The following is a 23,538-nucleotide window of genomic DNA, read 5'->3' as shown; positions in this document are numbered from 1 at the left end:
CCCATGGAAGAGTTTTCTGAGCCGCAGCAGAAATGCACAGGGTAAAGAAGGGCAACAGTGTGGCATACAGTGCCCTGACTATCGTACAGTGTCTGTAGCTTGCACCACTTGACCCTAACTACTCTGCTCAGGCCACAGTGCTGGGTGAGGAAACCTCCCCGAAAGGCACACCCTCAAATTACACAATCCCAGGTAGGGTAGAAATGTTTTGGCTGAAACAACAATCAGGGCTTGACATGCAGTCCATCTATAAAGGGACCAAATTTGCCCTATAAAGCGGAGGATGGTGCTCGCTAGACTATCCTCGAGAAAGTCATGTGTCCTTAGATGTCTGTTTGCACACATGCCAGCTCTCTGAGAACGCAGACCCACAGAAACTCACTTAGGGTCTGAGTCCGGAAGGTAGCTATATAACTGGAATCAGCAAATGGCCATCTGTCTTGCAAGGCCAGATGCTGCATATCATTAGGGGGGACGGAATAATGCAGGGCAGGGGAGTAGCTTCCATTGGTGCAGTCAGTGTAGTGCCATTGGGGCCCACTGAACCTTGTTTATTGCTGTATTTGACAATCTAAACAGTGGCCAGAGGGGCCAATTCCCTTCTATGCAGTAGGACATTTGACACACTGGTAATGTCATTGGACAGTGGCTGGGGCCCGGGCTTGGGCTAGTGCTTTGGCTAGGAATGGTGGTCTCCCAAAGCTCTGACTGAGGTCCAATCAGAGCTCACCCCTTTGAAGAGGAGAAGTGTTCTACAGGCCTCTAGGTACTTTGTCACACTTGGGCCACAAAATGGAGTCCGAGTCCAGGGGCGCACACTTCAAACTCACTCCTGTGCCTATCATAGCTCTGAACAAGATGCCCTTCTGATATTTCCACCCCACTAAAGAAGGAGAGCCCTCCCCAGAACCCAATCTTGCACACTCTATGACCTCACCGGTGGGTGAATAAAGCCTGCACCCTTTGCCTCCCAGAGCCATGACCTGTAAGAGCTTTCAACCCTGTGCTGAGGAAAAGCATCCCAGGCCTACAGAAGTGTATTTTTCTATGCTTTGGCACTAACAGTTGGTGCCTGGAGCCCACAGAGCAGGAGCAACACTGTGGCCTGCTGCAGTTCCCACTGTGACCTGCCAGAGATTTCAGCCTTGCAGAAGCTGAGGAGCCTCCAGCGTCCTAAGATTCCCTTGCCGAGTTATGCAAGGATGCCTATGGTTGTTGAATGAGCCTGCAGTCCCTAGTGAACCTTAATTCAACCTTGTGACTAGGGGTGGGCGGAATTTGCGCAATCGCGTTACGCAAATCTCCGCGAAACGGTAAAAAACCTCCGCGAACACGCAAAAATTCCGCGAACACGCGGATTTGCTTGTTCGCGATACTTTTTTCCTGTTCGCGATCGCTGTTTGCGTGCTCGGGGTGAAATATCCCGCGAACACGCATATTGAGAACGCGAACAAGCAAAAAATTTCGCGAAGTCGCGGAATGCAGATTTCTGGGTAATTTCGCATTCTCCGCGGAACGCGAAATTACGCAAATTCCGCAAATTCCGCGAACGGAACGGAATTTACTGCCCAGGCCTACTTGTGACACCCTCTTAGCTGAAAGAAGCACCTGGCCAGTGAAGCAGTCTCTTTCTCCCCCAACAATAGCTATTTAGGAGAAAAGCAACTAGGCATGTGGGTTTGTTTTTTAATGAGCCCTCATCAGGACTTCCAGGGCAGGGATGGTGGCTTGCTGGGCTCAGCAGACCACAATGTCTGGGACTGCTTTTCAATAAAGCAGGTTTTTTTTAAAATGCAGCCCGTTTTCCTTTAAAGGAATAATAAATATTGCGCCCTGCATTTGCAAAGGGGAAGGGATCCCCTGGGGACCCTTTGCTTTTTGCGAAGAGGGTGGTAATTTGCGAGTGTTTTGCGACCACAATTTTGACATTCATACATGGCTTTGGGGTCGCTATTAGGAAGTGAATGCCCCTTCCTAATAGCGACTTGCAATTCCTAAATAGCGAGTCGCAATTAGAAATTGTAAATGGCCCTGTGACCCGTATGCGCATGCAAAATAGGGTCGTTCATCTGTTTATTGCACATAATACCAACTCTCAATACAGCGTATAGTACCTCTTTCACATAGACTCATATAAGTATCTATAAAAGATACTTTGCATTACATTGGTAATGTTTTTTAATACCATAAGCAGTATTTGAAGTTCAATACCAATTTACAACTTCAGGTCTCACAGGAAGAGCTCAACTGATGGCAGCCGAGGGTCCAGGACTTGGGGAGGCAACTTTTGAGGATCAAAACTCACTCTAGCAGAGTCCAGCAGAGCTCAAGCAGGTCCAACTGCAGGTCCAGGCAGGTCCAGTTGCATGCCCAGGCAGCTCCAGTTGCAGCAGGTCAGATGGGCAGCTGCAGGGAGGCCTCTGGAGCTTGTGGAATTCCTGTAGCACAGAACAGTAGGTCAGCCAACTGACCCTTGGTGGCACTCTGGTAATCCTGGTTTTAAGGAAATGGCTAACTCTCCTTCAAGCAGCAAGGCAGGCCTCAAGCAGCAGGGCAGTCCTCTGAAAAACAAGGCATGCCTTAATAATCAGGGCAGTCCTTTGAAGAACATGGCAGGCCTCAAGCAAGGACCCCATGTGGAGCACAAGACTGTCCTTCTGTAGTGTTTCAAAGACCCAGAAGTTTACTGAGGGTTGATCTGAGGGTCCGATATGTATACCTAGTGCCAGATGTGAAGTGAAAGAAACATCTGGGGTCTTCTCCCCACAGTTGGTTCTGGAAATTCCCCATCCCTGCCCAGACTCCAAGAGGTCTAAAGTGACAACAGGCAATTGTGAAGGTCTTTGTGAGTGTGCTGAGGCATCTTATTTGAAATGTATTTGAGGCAGGGAACAGCTCTGTATCTGCCATTCTGGCAAGATGGCCCATCCTGCCAGCACCTAGCGATACTTTGTGACACTGTCTAGGAGGAATACCCAAAGGCAAACTGCATTGCTAATCACAATTATGTGACCAAGTACACAGGCTGAAGGCACCACATGGTTAGAATAAGAAAATACCAACTTTTTAAAAGTGTCATTTTCAGAATTGTGATTTAAAATCTGACTTTTACCATTAAAGAGGATTTTACATTCTTTAGAGACCAAACATAACATTCATACCTATTCCCAAATAAATGCTATCACTTATTAAATGTAACCCAATGTTAACCTACAGGAGAGGTAAGCAGTGGTGGCTCCTTTATAGTGGCAGAGAAGCGTTGACCCACTAGTTTGGGCTGCCAATACCCTGGAAAATAAGGCAGCTTGAATTCTTTACTTTATTGTGTGGTTTCATTCTGTGCCACTTACTTTGATCATGATGTCACAGTCCAATAGAGAGGGAGGGTTACGAAGTGGGCGTGGCCGTGTAATTAAACTGCGCATGACAGACTGGCCGCTCTCTAGTCTTGGCCAGTCTAACATGTGTACTTAAGACTTCTCACTATGTGTTATGTTATGTTACAAATTTATACAGCGCACGATTACCAATGTTGTCTTGGCACTAGCAAACCGAGAAGCAAGCAGAAGAATTCATCAACAAACAGCCAAGTCTTGATGACTTTCCTGAACAAAGTCAGAGAGGGAAGATTTCTGATGTTAAACAGGAGGGAGTTCCAGAGCCTTGTGGCTCCCACCACAAATCTTCTACCACCCCAGTATGATTTAAAAACTCTCTGAGAAAGTATCACTTTTGCTCCGTTTGGGAAGTACCAGTGCAATGAACATCTCAGGAACTGAGGGCAGGCCCCGTGAAGTCCCTTGTATGTAATACACAGGGTTTTAAACTTGATCCAATTTTTTATTGGCAGCCAATACAGACTTTGGAGATGGATTCCCTCTGACTGGAATTTGGGAATCCCCAGGAGAAGTCTTGCAGCCGCGTTTTGGATAATCTGGAGCGTTTCAAATTGCTTCATCGGCATGCCAAGATGTAACCCACTACAGTAATCTAGTCTGGAAAGGACTAGGGATGTGACTACCGTTCTCCTGCTTTCTGTGGGAATCAGGAGTAGGATTTTCTTAATGGCTTTTAGCATGAAGGACCTTGATGATGAAACTGACTTAACGTGTGCTTCAAAGTCCAGTCTCTGGTTCATTCTGTCTGAAGGACAGGGGCTTGGCCAGAAAATACAGCACTCTGTGTCTTCAGTGGGGCACTGTGTTGCCTTGTCCTTCTAATCCAGGTGCAGATCTCATGCTATTTAATATAATAAATATCATAGGAGCTACATCAGCATTGGCTGATCGGCACAAAGCAACCTCCACAACATTTGAAGTCTACAAATCCACTCAATGAATGGTCCTTCCTATGTTCCAAATGGTTTTTACAGCATTTTAGTGACTCACAACGAATCCCAACAGTAGTGATCAAATGATCATCCCTTCACTCTGTACGTGACTCTTTTTTTCTTTATTTTCTGAAAAATATAATGCCGAGCTGACAGTCGGACTCTCTTTGCCATGCTACCTACTGCTCCTGATCGGTGATGGTGAAAGCCTTTTAGCAAAGTCATTTTTACAGTTAGATGGGATGAGTGAGTTGCGAATGCAACACTTTACTGATGTTTGGAAAACATAAACCATGAGGCGTGTTTGTGTGTCGTGCAGGATGGTAGATAGGTGGGTATTTGGTGCACTGATTAAGGGTTATCACTGGTCTTTATAGCCTCAGAATGGTATGTTTCCCTGGCTTATTTAGTTATGGTGCCTTTCTGTCATAACAGTCACTCCTCCACTTTGAAAAGCCTTGTCTGAGAACTCGGGGAAGTCTCTAAAGGGATTGGCTGTACCAGCAGGTTTGTGCATTGTGAGCCACTCGAAAGGCTCAAAACACTCTCTCCCTGCCTCCACTTCATGCATTCAATTCAATTCAATTCAGCTTTATTCGGTACAAATTAATGACCATAAAAGCATACACAATCACAGAATCAAAATATACAAAATATGAACGACTTATAGCAGACATAATCATACACTTAAAAAACACTATGATTAGTTAAAACAATGATTTCATTTACACATTTAAAATTACATTTCGACATCTAAAAAACACATGCTTTTCCTCGAATTGATGCATTTGTTTAAAAAAGTAGCAGTATAAAAACAAATATCCGCAGATTGTAAGTTAAAAATCAATTTCATTGCATGCTCAACCGTACGTGTTCCATATTTGATAAACATGGGTTTTAGCAGGGCAATACGAAAATTAGAGTACAGCTTACAGAATAATAAAAAGTGCATTGTGCTCTGCTTGGAAATCCCGTCACATCTACAAGGTCCTAATGGATATTTTTTCATTATCGGATGAGCCACCAAGTGGTGCACTATTCCCAATCTCAGTCTGGTCAGCACAAATTTATGTGTCGGCCTGGTTACAAGGGTTAAATAGACAGGAAATCCGTCCATGGCCAAATATCTGTTATAAAACATAACAGTGGACAAAGTACCAGCAATAACAGTTCTCTTCCTCTCAACAAAAGCTAGAAAGACCCTTTTTAACTCAACCTTGGGGATCAGTAAAACAGCGTTCGGATCAGTTACAATATTCAGGTTAAAAATATCTGAGAAACACACAATAATATATTTATCCAGGGTATTGCTAAGGCTTTATCTAATCGCAAACAATCCTGGATAATAGACCTGGTAAAGGACTTCTCCTCATTCAACCAAATAGACCACCAAACCATCAGAGGTCTAAGTGACAAAAGGTCAAGTAGGTAGTTCACAGATAGTTCCTGATGACATAAGGCATTGGAGGCCGATGTGGGTAGACATAAAAGTTTTTTAAGGAAAAAATTCTCTTCCAGTTGCAATTCATATGCGCAGCTATGACCCCAGATTCCTGCCCCATACAATGCAATTGATACACATCTAGCCTGATACATTTTTATCATATCTCTGGTCCTGCGATCTCCAATTTTCTGAGCAAATCTAAAAATTCCATGGGCATTTCTAGCCATTTTATTGCGTATGTTATTAAATTCATGTGTCCACTTTTTGTCATTAGAAAAAGTTATACCTAGATAACAGAATTTGTCCACTTGCTGTACTTTTAACTTGTCAATAAAAAACCCTTTCGCTACATGTTTAGATTTCTTTGGGCCACAAATCATAGTGTACGTTTTACTTTTGTTAATGACTAATTTTTTGTCGTCAATAAAGGAGGCAAAGCTATGCATCAATCGTTGCAACCCTATCGGAGTTCTTGACAACAACACAGCATCATCGGCGTATAGTAACACCGGTACTGAAACACCATTGATCAGGGGAGCATCTGCATGTACTTCCTTTAAAATTGCATCAATACCATTTATAAATAAGATAAATAAAAGAGGAGCTAAAACACAACCCTGCCTTATACCTCGTTTTACGCTAAAGTTCGGGGTACATTCTCCCTTCCTACCAAAACGTACACATGTTTTTAATCTCTCATACATCCTGGCAAGGAAATAAATTATGCCCTCTGGCGCACCCAATTTCAACAGGGTTGACCACAAAATAGAGTGGTCAACCATGTCGAAAGTGCTGCTTAAATCGGCAAAGCACAAGTATATATGGCCAGGTTTGGCTTCACTATACTTCCCGATCAATAATTCTAAATTAATGCATTGATCGAGCGTACCCCTACCTTTCCTAAAACCATATTGGCTATCTGCCAAAATACCATCTTGTTCTGCCCATTCTTCCAATCTTGCCAGCATAATCCTGCTCATAACTTTTACGGAAGCATCCAGTAGTGAAACTGGTCGGTAGTTTTTAGCATCAGACCTGGATCCTTTCTTGTATATTGGTACAATAATAGACTCCTCCCAGGTCGGCGGAGGATCTGTACAAATTGAAAACAGCAGCCAACAAGGGGCCCCATACTTCCGGTGCTTCCTTGTACACATCGCTTGGAACCCCGTCCGGTCCTTGGGCCTTTCCTCCCTTACTTGCCCTAATCCCCCTTTCAACTTCTTCCACAGTGATTTCAAGTGGTAATATAGGCCATCTATCTGACCCAACATTAATATTTTTACCTGAATCAAAGATAGTTGAAAAATGGGTAATCCAACCTTCACAGGAGACATTTGCTGTTAACTCAGGTGTATTTGACTCCTTAAGGAATGGGGAGTTGACTGTTGCCCAAAATAACGTGGCATTAGAGAGTTCCGCCGCTTGGTTAAGAGAATCCCAGGCCTGATGTTGTAGAACCATCTTCTTAGCTTTAATGGCATTTTTATATTCTAGCCTCAGATTTGTTACTAATTTTTTATCCCAAGGCCTTATTGCTAGGGCCTGCTTAAGATCAGTCAGAGCAGCAGAACAGGCTTTATCAAACCAAACAAAACCAGGTTTTGTACCACCCCTACTACCACTTGTGAACTTTGCGTTAATGGCATTGTTGATTCCTATAAAACTAGATAAGACCCGCTCATGATCCAATCTATTTTCTAAAATAAAAACAATGTCTGCTAAATTCTTCATAATAATGGATGCAGTCAATTCGGATGCTTTTGCGCCTATCCACCTCAACCTTACCCCATTAGCCCGATGGGCTTCGATATTTCCAACTGTGGTCCCTGTCTCTCTATCATTCTCCTCCCACAGAGTCATGGTCACAATAATACAGTTGTGATCACTAGTGTCCATTATTTCCATTTCCAGTGGGGCAAAACAGTCGACAATACTAGAGGATACCAACACATGATCGATCACGGAGTTAGAGCGCCAATTCCTGAATGTGGGGGCAGGTGAACCATTACTGTCCCTACAGCAATCCAAAATTTCCAGGTCAAGGCACCCCATTAATGTGTTCACATTTTCCCCATACATATCGTGACCAAAGTGTGGGACCTCCCATCCGGCATTATTCGTGACCCCACAGGCCTTTGTAGATAATAATTTGCATAATGAGGTATTAAAATCCCCACACCAGATAATATCAAATACTACATTAGAATCCAAACTTAGGGTATCAATAGCATTGGCCAAATCGGTTATTATTCTGCCCCTGGTGCTATCAAAAATATTGTTATAATAATTGATCAGAAGGATGTTACGGCTTTTACCTTCACGAATCCAGATCATCTGTACTAGATCGCCCACCGGCACATATTTTATCACCGGCATTTGGCAGTGGACCGATACAAGGGTGAGTAAGCCCCCCTTAGCTCTTCCCGGACCCTCTCCATATGCTGGTAAATTATATGAAACAAATCCCTCATAATCAATATTACTTTTGCACCAGGTTTCCTGGAAACATAAAATATCGTATCTATTAATAAAAGTTTCCCAACCAGGGTCTCTGCTTTTAGATTTCAGACCAGCTACATTCCAAAACACCAGTCTGGAACATGTACCTATTCTGGCGGTAATCCCAATGGCAGAACCTCGGACATTTCTCTCCACGTTGCTAGCCCCACTTGTTTGGCCCATATCACATATATTCACACTTCCCTCGTGAGTATTCTCTGCCTCGTTCTGATTAGGCGCATATCCGGAGCCCATTGATGTTATTTCAGGTACACAATCGTACAAATGTTCATCCCTATCGGGACCCTCTTCCCTTGCTAAACATATCTCTGTCTCTTGTATGCGTCAATCATTAGAGTCCAGGGAACTAAGTGCATGAAATCTATTCTGTGTGGGGATATCAAAATAAGGATTAGAGGTGGACGGGTGAGTGGAGATTCTAGTATTGTCCCTTCGGTTGACATTAAGGTGATTATAAAAGTAACCTAGTGCTCGGGCGCATACATTGCCATCGGAAATTGGGAGAGATGCAGCTCTTAGGAGGACAGTAGTAACATGCTGTGGGTGTTTAAAATTTATGATTACACAGTCCCCCTTTGAGCTTTTCCTAGCACTCCCTATCCAATTAACTCTCCTGGTAGTCAAGACATTATCAGAGAAATTCAATGGGAAACCACACTGTCTATTTAGCCAGGATAGACATTTGTTTTTTAAGGAATCGTGGGTTTCTTGATGACCCCTGTTTTCAAGCGGCGGTACATTTGTTAGTACCACCACATAAGGAGCACACTCAGGTGGGAGATTAATAGCACACTTTTTGTTAGTTTCCTCCCATCCATTTATATTTTCTATGGCAGGCAAGGCCTTGCTGCTTAAGTGCATGCTACTTTGAGGTGTTATGGGGTTAACACTATCAATCCCTTTATTTCCTATGGCTTCCTTAGAAGGGTCTCCCTGTACATGCTGCTTACATTGATTGCTAGTTGTGTCAGTTGCAGCAATTGTGACAGTAGTGACAGTAGACACCTCTCCTGGTTTGTTCAAGGCCTTACTAAGCAAACCACCCAATCTAACAACCTCTTTTGTTAGTTCCTCAATTTTTGAAACCAAAGGATCTATAATGCCTCTAATCTTTAAACCAATGATCTCCTCTAGGTTAGTTACTATATCATCCTCCACTCCAACCTTATTAAATTTACTCATTGCATTCGTTTCAAGGACTTTATCTGGTGAGGCTGCTCGTTTCCGTACACTACGCAATGCCCCCTTCTTGATAGGGAATTTCCTACATGTTCTAACTGCCCGTGCTTTTGAAGTCGGTAAACATTGTTCAACCATATCAGGACAGTCTCCTGTTCCTAACTCATTGGGGGTAGTTTGTTCTGACTCGAGCTGTCCCATCTCAACCAACTCTATCACTTCCGGAATAATAATATCAGAATGATTGTTCGCATCCTCTATACTAGAAGCTGATGAACCCCTTACAGGGCTCTCTGATTGCGGAATGCTAATTTTCCCTAGCGACTGTCGCCTTTCAGAGTTTATCTTACTAACCTTCTGGACCAAATAATTATCCATAGTGCGTGGCCCAGAAGAGGGCTTAGATCTCGACATATTATAAGCAGGCACAGCCCCCTCTAAAGCTTACTGAATTGTTATAACGTTTCCCCGTCTTCTATTTGTCCTATAATAATAAACTTTAAAACAATAGCAAAGTCTTGGCAACCTACTCAATGTCACTCCCGGTGCTTTATATACCATATATGTTCATGAACAGCGTCTCTGGCCCAGCCCAGTCTCTTCTGGCCTCTGAGGGCCACAGAGGGCCCGCCCTTTGCCCGGGCTTAGCCCGGCGCCGCCCGCACGCGTCCCGCGACGCGGAGGAAGCCTCGCAGTTTTAAGCGCCTCCGGGCGCGCAGAAAAGCGGAAGCGGGAAGTGCCGCTAGGAACTCTGGGGGCTGTAGTCCCCAACACGGCGTCCAGCAGGGTCGATGGCGGCAAGGAAGACCACAGCGCTTCCAGACCCCCGGGTAATGCAGAGTGCGCAGCAGAGCGCCCGCAGCCAGGTATGCTCCTCCGATATGCATTCAACATTGTATGTTTGCTTCTAAGCGCTTGATGGCCAGTGCTGGTTACATTGCTTTTCATCTGACCCTGCTCATAATGTTGAGGAGGTGTCTGTATTTGACAGTTTGCTTGTATATTCTTGCTTGTCTTTTCTGTGTATCTGCATGTGTGTCTGTGAACAGAACTGTGTTTAGCATTGGTTAGCCAGCTGCCTCATTAATTCACTGTCCATATTGTGTTTTTCCTTTTTGTGTGCTCGTGTGTGTTTATATTTGTGCAATCACGCTTCTGCAAACTCTTTGTGTGCTGTCTTTAGCAGTGTGCAGCTGGCTGTCTTACCCTTTGTGAATATTGGTTTTATTCTTTATGTGTGATTGTTTGTACTTATATTTGTGTAATTGGTGACCCATTAGTGGCATTAGTAAAATATTTTGGGGAATTCTTTGCGCCATCCTTGACCTGTTATTCGAGGAAGAAATGTACGCCCTAGCAGTTCAAAAGTTCACATGATGCCACTGGAAGTAGGCCTTGCAGTAGTGAAAAAAAACCTAATTTAGTAGTTTTCACTGGCAGGACATGTACAACTTAACAGTACATGCCCAACTTTTAAAAAACTGCACCGTGGCCTGTGTAATGCCTACCATAGGGTTGATGTTGAAGGGCTACTTAAATGAGTGGCACCATTTTACTTGGAACTGACAAGGAAATGAAGGGGGCATATTTAAAAACCCCTTTCACCACTAGAGCGTCACTTTTTTTTTGATGCTCCGGTGACCATGCGCCATTCCTCACTTAACGCCAGCTTGGCCTCACTCTACTACAGCAAAAGGGCGGGCAATGTTTGTTGCTGTGGGCATTCCACCGCAACACCCACTGCTTTTTGATGCTGCCCCAGATTAACAAGGCTGTCACAGTGCCAAAAAAATAAGGCCAATTAATACCTGGTCCTAGAATGGCGATATGCGGAGAAATGTTTAATTTCTCCAAATTTTTGGTTCATTCTATGAGTACTGCATTCTGAACTTCAGCTAGAAAGCTTTTTTTGTGCCAGAGCTAGAGGAATCACAAAAGCGTGTTGTATTTTTGTAAATATGGTGCATCCCTGCATTTAAAAAATGTTGGAGCTCGGTACTGTCAAAGTGTAGCACTGTGCTCTTGCATTTTCTTGTACATAAGCCCCAAATGTCTTAATTGGGTGTAAGTCAATTTGACCACGTTTGAAGGAGAAAGCACAAGCACTTTAGCACTGGTTATAAGTGGTAAAGTGCACATAGTGCTAAAAGCCAACAAAACTGATTCAGAAAACAGTAGGGGTGAGGCAAAAAGCTTGGGGTCATCCTGCAGAGAGGATCTTGTCCAACACCCAATCAGTGCCAGAGGTTAAAAAATAAATGTAATTTAGAAGAAGAATAGCACAAGATTTGTGCACCGGCAACAAGCATTCGGTTGATATTTTGTCCTAGCATCACAGAGACATGCGCTTTTTCTAACCACGTTCAACATAATTCCTTTCCAAATATGAGAGGGTCATTTGTAAATTAAGGAAGTGAACTGATGGTGTATGTGGCACAAATCAAATCCAAGGAGAAGCAATGAGCCAGGGGCAGACTCAGCAGATGGCTGTTTAAGAAATAAATCTGGCATGAACGTTTGTGAAGGGCTGCTGTTTGTGCCAACCGGGAACAGGATATTAACAAGAGCTGACTAACTTCCCCATTTCTGCATATGTTAGTCTGCGATTCACACAATATTATACTTCTTTTTACATATTATTGAGTCTGAAATGTCAAAATGTTTCATTCCTTTCACTATAACATTTCAAGACATGCACTACTTCACTGAGCTATCCGGCCAGTTTATTAATGTCCCTATATTTCTCATAAACGTTTTAGCATTGCAATAATAGGTAGAATAATCAATTGTAGAACTAAGAATAATAGCACATTGAAATAATCAAGAGTTTACAAATAAAATTGAAATAAAGCAACACAAGACCATATGTTTAATAGTGTTTTACTAGGTGAACATTACATTCATAGAACTTCTCAAATAGAAGTTGTCCAATGCTTGCCACTGTTGATGAAAAACCCTCAACTTAAATAGCCCCCCATTCAACTAATGCTGTTTCAATTTTGCAGTAATGATTGCTGAATTGAACAGAGTGCAATAGTTCTATTGCAATGTTGCACTGACATTTGAACACAAATTTAACTTCACTGATTGGCCAGTCGGTGCAACTGTCATCTTTCCACTTTAAAGCGCAACAATACCAACAAGAGGCACATGTATGACCATTTTTAGGAGTCGCAAACAGAGATTCGGCCCGTTTGAGGCTGCTAAAACGGCTTGTGCAATGTGCCAACCATAATTTGTGAGTCAGTAACCCATTACCAACCTGCAAAATAGGGTTTGTGAGTCTCTATTAGGAAGGGGTGTGCTAAGGATGTCCCTTCCTAATAGTGAGTCACAAGAACATGTACGATTCTTTTGCAACGGGAATGTTGTCGCAAAACAATCGCAGTTTACTGCCTACCTCAAGTAGGTGGTAAGCCAGTCCCAAACGGGAAGGCATCTCCAGGGGACCCGTTCACCTTTTGGATTATCAGGGAAAACATTTTTAAGAGCAGGCATAGACCCCTTCCGAAGGGGGTCTCAAGGGCCAGCACCATAATGAGCTACGGGGACCTGAAAAAGGCAGTTTGGGCCTCCTCAGTGCGCCCAACAACAAGGGGGAAGTCTCCCCACTCCCCCTCCCCGGTCAATAGTGTGCACCAAAGGTGGTGTGAAAATACCTGTCCAATAGGTGGCTTGGTGATGTTTTGAACCTCCCAATGGGGGACGCCGCCGCATGCCAGAAGCTGATACTGTGGGATTATAAGCGCACCATTGCCCCAGCACATGTTATTTTTAAGAGCTGGGGGCCATACGAGGATTAACTTTTTAAATACTATCGACGACATCGACCTACTGCAACATCAGAAGCCAAGGGTTCCAGCCAGCTCACGGCCGTGACCCAGCAGCACCAGCAAATGCTGTGTACGGGACCTTAGCTCACTGCCACGGCCTGGCAGCTCCAGCGCATTGTGTGGGATCCAGACAGCGCACCACTGCAGCCCGGCAGCACCAGCAATTGCTGTGCAAGGCAGCCAGGCAAGTTCACTGCTGCAGCCCAGGTAAACAAAGACCCACTGCAGAGCTTTATCCATTCCCGCTCTCAACACAGAACAAGATTCTTTAAGGGGTCAGCCTGCAGCACAGCATGTGCACTCATTGGTGGGGAGCGTGGGTGTACACGGTCCAGCGACGAGCCTGGCTGGCAAAGGACAGCCACAGTTGAGGCGACAAGACTCTGTACGGCCGCCCCACATAAGGTCCGGGCCCACCACTGCGGCAAAGTATCAGAAGGGCATCCTTTTTCTGCCAAGCTCCCGTGACCGGAACACTCAAGGGGGGGTGGATAACCCATGAGTCCCCGTCCACCTACGCAGAGAATCTTAAAGGCACATAGCGGTGCCTCTTGTCGTGGGCTATTTTGGTGCAAATTAAAGCACTGGCACCATGCTGAAAGCAACAAGGCGTGGAGCGGTGCCCTTCACCTCAACCTTTGGTGCCACCAGAAGTGGCAGCACCTGATTGTCACTGGGGGTCAGGCAGGCAAGCCTAAAACCACCAGACTTAAGCACACAGGAGCAGAAGCCCAAAGGGTTGGGGACAGCTCACAAAAGAACCTGACAACCCAAGCTGAGACAGCTGAGGACAGCTCTCTTAAGATTGATGCAACCCAGCTCCTGAAACAGGAAGAGATTGGAAGGTCTGTGGAATAGCTCTTCTAGAAGCAACGCAACCCAGGCCCAGGGACAGCAGCATCTATCCTGTCAACCCAAAGGGCATGACCAGCCGAGTTACACTAGAGCAGACCATTGAGAAACAAGGTGCAGAGGAGCAACCAGGCAAATTGAAGGGGATACTCCAACTGATTCAGGCAGCATCAGAGAAGCGCAGCAGGTATTGTTTTGGCCTCACCTAGGAAAGGACCCGGGCAAAGGGACTGGCAGCCAACAAAGTGGTGGAGCATTAGACACCATCAAAGTTCAATCAATGAGGAAGCACCTGAGAAACACCGCAAGAGCACCGAAGAGCGTTAAGGAAAGGAAAGAGCACAGGAAGTTGGACCCCGTCACCTGTAGCCATCCCGGTGATGGCGGGATCCAGCGGCGAGGCCAACAGCAAGGCCGAAGGTGGTGAGCATATCAGCACAATTTTGCATATATTTTTAAAGTTATTTGCTCAGTCCTTGTTCAATGGTCTAGGAAGGTCTTAGCAGGTCCGCTGGAACCAGAGGGAGGGGTGTCTGGGCTCCCTTTGCACCTGACCCACCCTGGGTGCACACGCTTAGGTCTCCTGCAGGGGCAGCAGAACTGTCCGGCAGGTAAAGTCAGCAGAACAGGGTCCACAAACGGTCAAGCTGCCGTGAGGGGGAACTGTGGAGGGTAGTGTCCCACCTGCTGTCTTGGGACAGTGCAACCAGAGGAGGTGACCCAGCGCTAGTTGGGCAAGCTCCTGAGGTATATGTGTGGCTGTCACCAGGACAGCCATCAATGATCACTAGAAAGACAGGGCTGACAAGCCTTATCCCTCAAGCAGTAAAGTAAGGGATCTGGAGGAATGAATTGTTTCACTGCTTGAAATACAGCTAGAGTATTGTGCTCTAACAGTGTGCAACAAAAAAGAGGAAGACAGGAGGGAGAGGAGAAGGGAGAGACATTTTGACAACTGGCTCGATGCATTTAGAATAATGGCATGCATTATTGTGAAGAAGTTCCCACACTGTGCAGCGGATCTCTGGCTATATGAGGCCAGCATCCATGGGGCACACAGGCAGATCCCCGGGAACACCTGGCTCGAATATGATAAAGGTTTTAGATTGAAGATGCAAACACATCTAAGAAATGGAGTGGAATGAAGAAGATCTGTCAGGGTTCATCCACAAAATGTTTTTGGCAGAGGAGGTCAGGACCTATGGCAGGGAAAGCGAGCAGCCCTTTGAGGCATTCTGGGTCAGCGAACTCATGGCCCCAACGAAGAAAGGTGTGGGTAAGAGATGCCTACAAGCAGTTGACATCAAGCCAGGAATAGCAAAGATAGGTCTGCTTCTGAGAGGGCCAAAGCCAGACCAGGTGGGAAAAGGTTCCTGGGTGCAACTGAAATGCATAGAGGATTCAAGATACTGCACAGTTTGTTGCCTTTTCGATTACATGACAATAAGGCCCACAGGGGAGGGACCCCAATTCAAGCCTAATGGCCTGGAGAGCATCAGGCATGCCCTGATAAAGCCAGGGTTCTGAGCCAACCTAAGGGCATCCATGGCAATGGCAGGCTGCACCTAACTAAAAAAATAAAAAAGAAGAAAGGGGCATCTACAACTATGTCGGGGAGACACCGGGAGATGGAAGCCTCCCTTGCGGCATGGCAGTTAAGAAGGAGCACATTTATTGGATAAGGGGGCACACTGGCAGGGAAATGTTCATGAGGAAAGCTACTCATGATGGGATGCCTTATGACAGAGTGAGTAGGCTGGAAGTTGGGAGCAAGAGGAGACGGTACTCACAGCAAGACCTGGCGGATGGCAGGGCACAAAATAGACCAACAAAGTAGTAAGTTGGGGCCTAACTCCAGGGAGAGGCTACCCCTCCACGCAAAAAAACTACTGGGACCTTTATTATCCCATAAAATGGCGTGTATTATGGCCTGAACATACTAAGAGGTGTCACAAGTATGGCAAGCAGATAACAGAATATAATATGTCAGAAACAATTCATGACCTGACAGCCGTTGTGAGTTATGATGACCAGTCACGTAATTTACGGGCATGTCAACATGATTCATGACTGCTAAATGGACTGAATAATGAACTGTCATGCTTATGATTTAAGAGTTTGTCAAAATGATTTATCACTAAGGGTGAGCGGTAAACTCTGCTACGCCGGTGGAGTTTGCAGAGTTTTGCTACTCCGTGCTCCAGTTGAAGCATGCAGTTTGGCAAAATCTCAGCAACCTCCAGAAAGTTCCTGCAAGTGCTGTAAAGTGACACCACAGCCCAGGGTGGGGTCCTTCTTAGCAGCTTTCATAGAGATCTCCCTGTTGCATCATCAGGTAAAATAGCTCTTCCTGGCTGCAGGCACTGTTCAGAACACCATGCGTCCCACACTGCTCACCCTGGCCCCTAACAGCACACATACTGCACTCTGTCCCTGATGTGACCAACCAGTACGGTCTAATACTGCACATTTAGCATGTAGAAAATAGATTGCCTAACCACCACCTATACATGCAAACAGCGCATGCACAGACTGATCAAAAAGTCCATGTGCAAAATGCACATATAAAGACTAATGGGCCATGTAGTAAAGTATACAGTGCCAGCCACATCTATGTTTTTAATTTTTACAGTCCATGAATATGCGTACAGCTACTACAATATGCACATGTATACACTACTAGAGCACATTAACACACTGTAAAAGCTCCTTATTTACAAGCACATGGTGGCAAATGTAATGCTTTACGTGTAATGTATGGAGCGAGCTTATGTCTGTTCGCTGTCACTCCAATGTACATAATACATATATGCAGACTGCCTATATTTCGATCCCCTATACCAGCAATTTGTCACACACTCATGTGGGATGTTGGTGCAGTTTGGTTGCCCAGGTCAGCTAGAGGCAGGAGTGAGTGAGTGAGTGAACACCTCTCACCTGTCATGACTGATTGTGACATCTCTGTCTCCATAGGTGATGTGTGCAGACTGTGTACACACACAGCCCAAGAGTGCCTCCACCCCTGGTATGCGTTAGACACTCCAAGAGCTGCACTGCTAGTCTGAAAACATGTTTCCTTCATGCTGATGAGCTCCAAAGAGCTACATGTGTCTATGATTGTTTTAGATCGTTGAGAGATAAATGACTTATTTTGTTTTGTCGATTTGAAGGGTGGGCGTGACACAGATAAATACTGAGTCTTCTGATGTTCTTAGGAATTACTATGTAATCATTGGGTTCCTGCTTCTGCTTCTACCGTATTCTGAGGTTAAATCTCTGAATAAGAGACCGGGGGAAAGCCTTCAATTACACATGCCTGTCTGTAATTCCAAAGCTGCTGCCTGCCAAGCTCGTGATCGTGGGTCTTTTCATAAACAACACACTGAAACCTGCAGCTCCTGGCATGCTAATTTGTCTACTTCTGTGCTTTGTTTTGCCCTACCAGACATAATCTTTTTCCTCAGCAGTGCTTTTGTGTCTGTACATGTTGATACAGCTGAGGGCACCATCCTAGAAGGAGGCCTCTCTGCACCTTGAGGCAGCTGCCTGCTTGTTGTCACGCCATGGTATGAAGCACACGTCTCCAGCAGTCAGATTTGGAGCCACAACGTTGATGCTGCACCTCCTTTCTAGTTTAATTAAGGTGTCGCCTCCAATCCAAAGGTTGCTCGTGTGGTATTATTTAGCATTATTCACACGTTTTGAAGAAATGTTGCTTTTCCCACCAAACTGAAGCATTTGATTACCCCTCCCTCTGAACTCCGCCCGGTGTGGAACTCCGCTGAATTTCATGGAGTTTTAAAGTAACTCCGCAGGAGTGAAAGTCAGTGAGTTCCACCCACCCGTCTTTATGACATCTTCTGATGTTGATTCATGGTCTGGTCATGTCGAGTTATGAATGTGGTACTGTAATGCAAAAGTATTTCATACATGTTTTGCAAAATAAGCTGCGACCAACATCTCCCACTAGAAAGAAGACACAACACGTGTTTGGCAAACTTTATTGGAATGTATGTAAAGAATGACATGCATGGCAGTTTTTTGGAGTAGGCTCAGTGTGGAAGTTATGAAACGCATTCTGTTTTCCTTTAAGGAAAACAGTCTGCGTGTTTTTCTTTAAAGTTGCTTTATTTAAAAGCAAACACAGACATGGTGGTCTGCTGTTCCCATCAGGCCACCATCCCCGTGTTACTGCCCATTCCCAATGGGTCGCATATTGCGACCTGCCTCATGAATAGTGATGAGGCTGGGCATTTGCAACTCCATTGGGAATCCCTAATGTGTCTCTGACACATTGGTACATTTCGTTTTGGGACTCGTAAATTGCGAGTCGCTAAAAATCACAATTTGCGAGTCACAAAAGGAAATAGTAATTCATCTGCCCACAAAAACACATGTTCAGCTGCGCAAAAATATGAGTAATACCCCAACAAACTCTTGGAAAGAGCATGCTTACAAAGAAAAAACAAAGCAAAAGTGTCCAGAAGAAAACATGGTGCAGTTAGGAATTCACGAGAGTCAGGAACAGCAAACTATGATTTACAGACGAGAGGTGGACATCCTCAGTTGATGTGACCATTAAAAAAATCCTCATTGCTAACATGAGCAGTGAGTTACTGTTGCAGGGATTCTGCACATACACAGAACTATGCGCAGGAAAATGGGACCTTGGTGTATAGGTGTATAGGGGCTAAGGCTTCCCACCACCTTAGTGCCCAAGAACCCAGGACTGACTAGCTATAGTGCCTCACTCGCTCTTCTACACACTCATGAAGAAGCCAATGATTAGACACGCCAGAAAACAACACTCCCGGATCTCCCAGGAATCGTGGTACCAAGACACACCTTTTCGCTCACACTCTCGTACCTGTCCACAATAAGAACTTGCTGAAACATGAATATAGTTTGAAATGTTTATTTCAACTATCATGCTCTAAAATGAATTATACGAGCCACAACCAGCAGCAAAATGCATAATATCAATACAGTTAGGATTGCAGCATGGCCATATATGATAAAGAGAGATGTCATCATATAAACACAGTGGATAAATGACTATAAGGCCAAACCACCCACCCCTGGGTAAGAATAAGTATTATTATATGATAGACGATCTCTGGGCTTTGATAGCAGACCCCATACCTTAGTGCCTAGATGGTATATCTACATCAGAGGAACCGCATTCCTCTTCTCTCTGGAAAGCTCCTTCTCCAAGTGTGTGTTACCTAAACATGCACCCCCATAATTTCAAAGCCTGAGTTTCCAGCAGCAGCTGTGTTAGCATGTTTTGTCTAGGTGCTAGGGACTGACCAGAACAGAATAGCAAGGGCCATTTTTTATCGACCTTACTCACAGTGTTCAAACTAAACTCCAGGAACTGGCAGAGAAGGAACCAAGCAGACTGTTCTCATTTAGTAATGCGTGCAAAAGAAGTATCATGGTTGCTGGGGTCATGCTAACTTAGTGATGTCGACAATGTCCCTACCGGCCTAGTAACACCCTCCCCTTGGCCAGATCGTAGCATATAGAAAAACAGAGTGCAAAGATCAGCAGGGTAAAACAAAAGTTTGTAAAAGAGCCAACTTGAGAAAATATAAAAACATCTAGTTTCAAATGTTATTAAGGCGAGTCCAGAAAATTCCTCGGATCCGAAAGGTTATCCCTGTCTTTCATAACAAAGAGAGATGCCATCCAGTTGAGCAGATCAAAGGAACAAACACATGTGCTCCTATTAATCCAAGGCCTCCAGGAGCGTATCCAAGCAACTTGTGTGATACTCGATGAAACTGTGTTGTAAGAGGCGCCGTGCAGCCTCACAGGTATTCCAGTCTGCCAACACTCCAAGCGCAGTCGCATGCATCACACGGCCGTCCCCAGAACAAGCCTGGTCATGGGCCAGTAAAGGACCCATTAAAAGAGCATAATCCGAGGCACTGCCAGGCGCATTGGAGAGGCATAAATCCAAGGCCCAATGGAAAGGGCAACATCGGCAATAGAACACAGGTTGCAAGGAAGTGAAGTATGCAAAGCGAAAAATAGGTCCATAACTCACTCCAAGTGTCGCCAATGGCAAACATCCAAACAGTTGTTGCATTCAGCCATGGTACAGTTGCAACTGGCCAGGTCTGTGCAGTACCACAAGATGGGTAGCTATTGCATGTCATGAGCATACGTACCAGCACACCAGCAAGAAGATCGATGGGAACCCTCCAAATGCGCTGGAAAAATTAGAATGAATAAATGTCTTTATTATTCCATAAATCGTCTGAAAAGAGGATACAAGGCTGTATTCTGCAAGTTTAAAAAAATGAGCAAGGCCTTCAGTATCAGACGCATTAAATATTTGGTGTATTCTCCAAAATGAAGTCGGAGAATTGTGTTTAGTAGTGAGTGTATCACACTTGCGGTTCTCGCCACCTGCAATTCGAAGGTCTCTAGCGCTGATGTGAGAGCCACTTCTTATTGAAACAATAGTGCTTTGAGTCTGCTTAGTTTATTGAAATCTGCTTTCAAAGTTGAAATGGAAGGCCAAAGCGAGCTATCTACAATCCCATGCGGGGTGGAAAAAGGACATTGCTGCAACAAGTAACACATTGCGAAACTGATACTATATACAGGATGACAGATCGTAAGCCACAACAGTTGAAGTTATCCAAAATAAGATAACTACAGTTAGAAAGCACAGCTAATACGGGAATAATTGTTGGGAATGGCGTTCCTTTAGAAAAACAAACCAGATTGGGTGCTGACACATTACTGGCTCTCTGCAACTTAACTTGTTTATAAACAAGGGAATGTCCTACCGTGGAATCACAATCCTCCCCTGTTAAGAAAAACTCCTTATCCGCGTGCTGACATCTGCATATGAAGGGTAAAGACCACAATTCATGAATTAAAGCACTGCTCAGGGGTTCAAGGCGGCCAAGCGGGAAGTGTTTCAAGCAGGAAGTGGACTGAAATAGTGAGAAGGATAGGGAAATAACACCATGTATTAATCACACAGTTGACTCAGTCTCTGCTACAGAAAAAGACAATTGCCTCATCAGCCAAGAGTATGAATAACATGTGTAAGCAGAAAACATTCTTTAAGTTCTGCCACTCAGACCCAAAACATTTTATGCTTTACTTCGCTACCCTTTGAGTGTCTATAATCGTTCTAAGAACAAAAGGACAAATTATCACTGAAAGCCTGCACACAGTAGTAGGAATCGCGCACAACAAGAGTGTTCACATTGGGATCCGCAAATTCGAAGCTAAAACCAAAGCACGCAGCTCTGCCAATTGAGCTGTAAGTCTCCAAGTGCTTGCGTGTGGACTATAGAAGAATTAAATTCCCCATTGACTGGAGCCAGCTACCATAGCGCAAGCCGCCGAATAAGCATGCTTTGACCAGACGGCTGGTTGAGCAGATCCGTAGTTATATACGATACATTTATACTGATCCAAAGGAAGCAACAGAGGAGGATGAACATGTTCGTATTGTAAAAACTCCTGTGTCTGCAATGAGGGATCAAAAATAAATGTGACATCAGCCAAGGTCAAAGAACTCGCCCATTGTATCCAACGGGGATGCAAAGCTTTAGAATTTGGTACACTCGCCTTAGTCACTGCTTCTAAAGTAGGTAAAAGCAAAACCAAAATCGCCATCTGGACTGTAGTCAAAATGTTCTTAACGGTTGAAAACCGTATTTCCGCCGATGTGTACAAATGCAATTTATAAGCTATTGGTACTGTGTCACCTTCATTAAATGTCAAATATGTGAAGCCTGCAGCCCCAGGCACAATTTGTATCACCACGTTTGTAGAAATATCATGTGTTTACAAGAAGGTGGTCTCGAGCAGATCAGGCTGCTAAGACCAAAGAATCATGGTATGTTCCGGAAGTCAGCTGGCAGACAAAAAAGAGGGTTGTATCAATGCATAAAGTAGTTTGATACACTGAGCATAATCAGGAATGAAGATGGAGGCTGCAATTGTGCACATTTCTCAAAAAAATGGGGGGCCAACCCCGACCTCCATTATTGATCTCATTGCCCAAAAAGAGAACAGATAAACAAGCGATGTGTGACTTGGCAAAATTTATTTTGTAACCCAAGTCTGCAAAAGAGAGAACGATGCAATCCATTCGCACAAGATGCGGGATCAATTCGTCGTCTGTCAAATAAATGTCATTGACATACAAGAACATACAAGAACACATCAGGGTCAATGTTGTGTAATAGAGACACAACATGCACAGCAAAAGTTATAGCACAAAGGCAAACGCATAAAGCGCTTCTGATTGCCGACCGCGGTAAATGCTGTCTACTCACTACTACCAGGAGCCAAATTATGACTATAAAAACCATTGGAAATATCCAGTGTTGTTTTGAATTTTTTTCAAACAATGTTATTCACTAACACAGAGCTGTGTGTGTTTTGTACTGCAAATGTTCGTGCGTGACTGTTTAAATGCCTGTAATCCAAAACTATACGATATTAACCATCCGGTTTCGATATCAGAAAAAGAGGATTATTCATGAATGAAACACATGGTTCAATGGTACCCTGATATTTCAACTGGGTAGGAATTTCACTAACGGATGCTTTTGCTTCTCGCCTGATCGGATATTGAGCCTGCGGCTGTGGCATAAACCGTAAAGGTATTTCATGTGCTGGCGAATCGTTATCCCAGTCCACCTTACAATACACAGCCAGCGCTAACGCCAAAGCCCATTAGGCGACGTAAGCAACTTTAGTCTCTTCAGGGACGTAACGGGAAAAACTCAGGAGTATCATGTCTTCTCCTCAGGAAGAACACAAAACAAATGGTGGAGACCAATCTGTCCCCGCCAACAAAATGTCATAAGAGGTAAGGTTGTCTCAAAAGACTCTCTTAATGGTACGTTTAAGATCACCCTCAATTTGGATGTCTATCTCATAAAGCCTATCAGGTGTTGCAACTCGTGTGTCTGGTGTTTCCACTGTGATTAATGTATCAGTTGCTCTCACCTCCAGACAAGGATGGAGTGCCTCCCACACTATGGTAACTTCCACTGCGCTGTCAAGGAGTGTCACCGCCCATCTCCAATCAAGGAGCAGTGTTTTCTTACCATCTGAGGCATACTTTGCTGTCAAAGCTGAAATGGGGCTCGAAACGGAGGTAGTCCCTTTAACGTCAAACTGTTGTGGCGGATGTCATCTCTGCTGAGCGGTCTCACCTTTTCTGCGATCATGGTGCTCTCCCCCTTCGAACTGTGAATCCGATGAGTCCTGTAAAGAATGTGGAGTGTGGATGAGGGACTTGAAACCTCTCCGGTGTCTTAATTTTAGAGCGGTCACGCAAATCATATCTATGCTCAGAAGCTTCAGGTGTCGGTTAACCAGCACGCAACCCT

This window comes from Triturus cristatus, chromosome 9 (genome assembly GCF_964204655.1).
Source record: "Triturus cristatus chromosome 9, aTriCri1.1, whole genome shotgun sequence".
Lineage (NCBI taxonomy): Eukaryota > Metazoa > Chordata > Amphibia > Caudata > Salamandridae > Triturus > Triturus cristatus.
The sequence above is the reverse complement of the archived record's forward strand: the minus strand, read 5'-3'. Positions refer to the sequence as shown.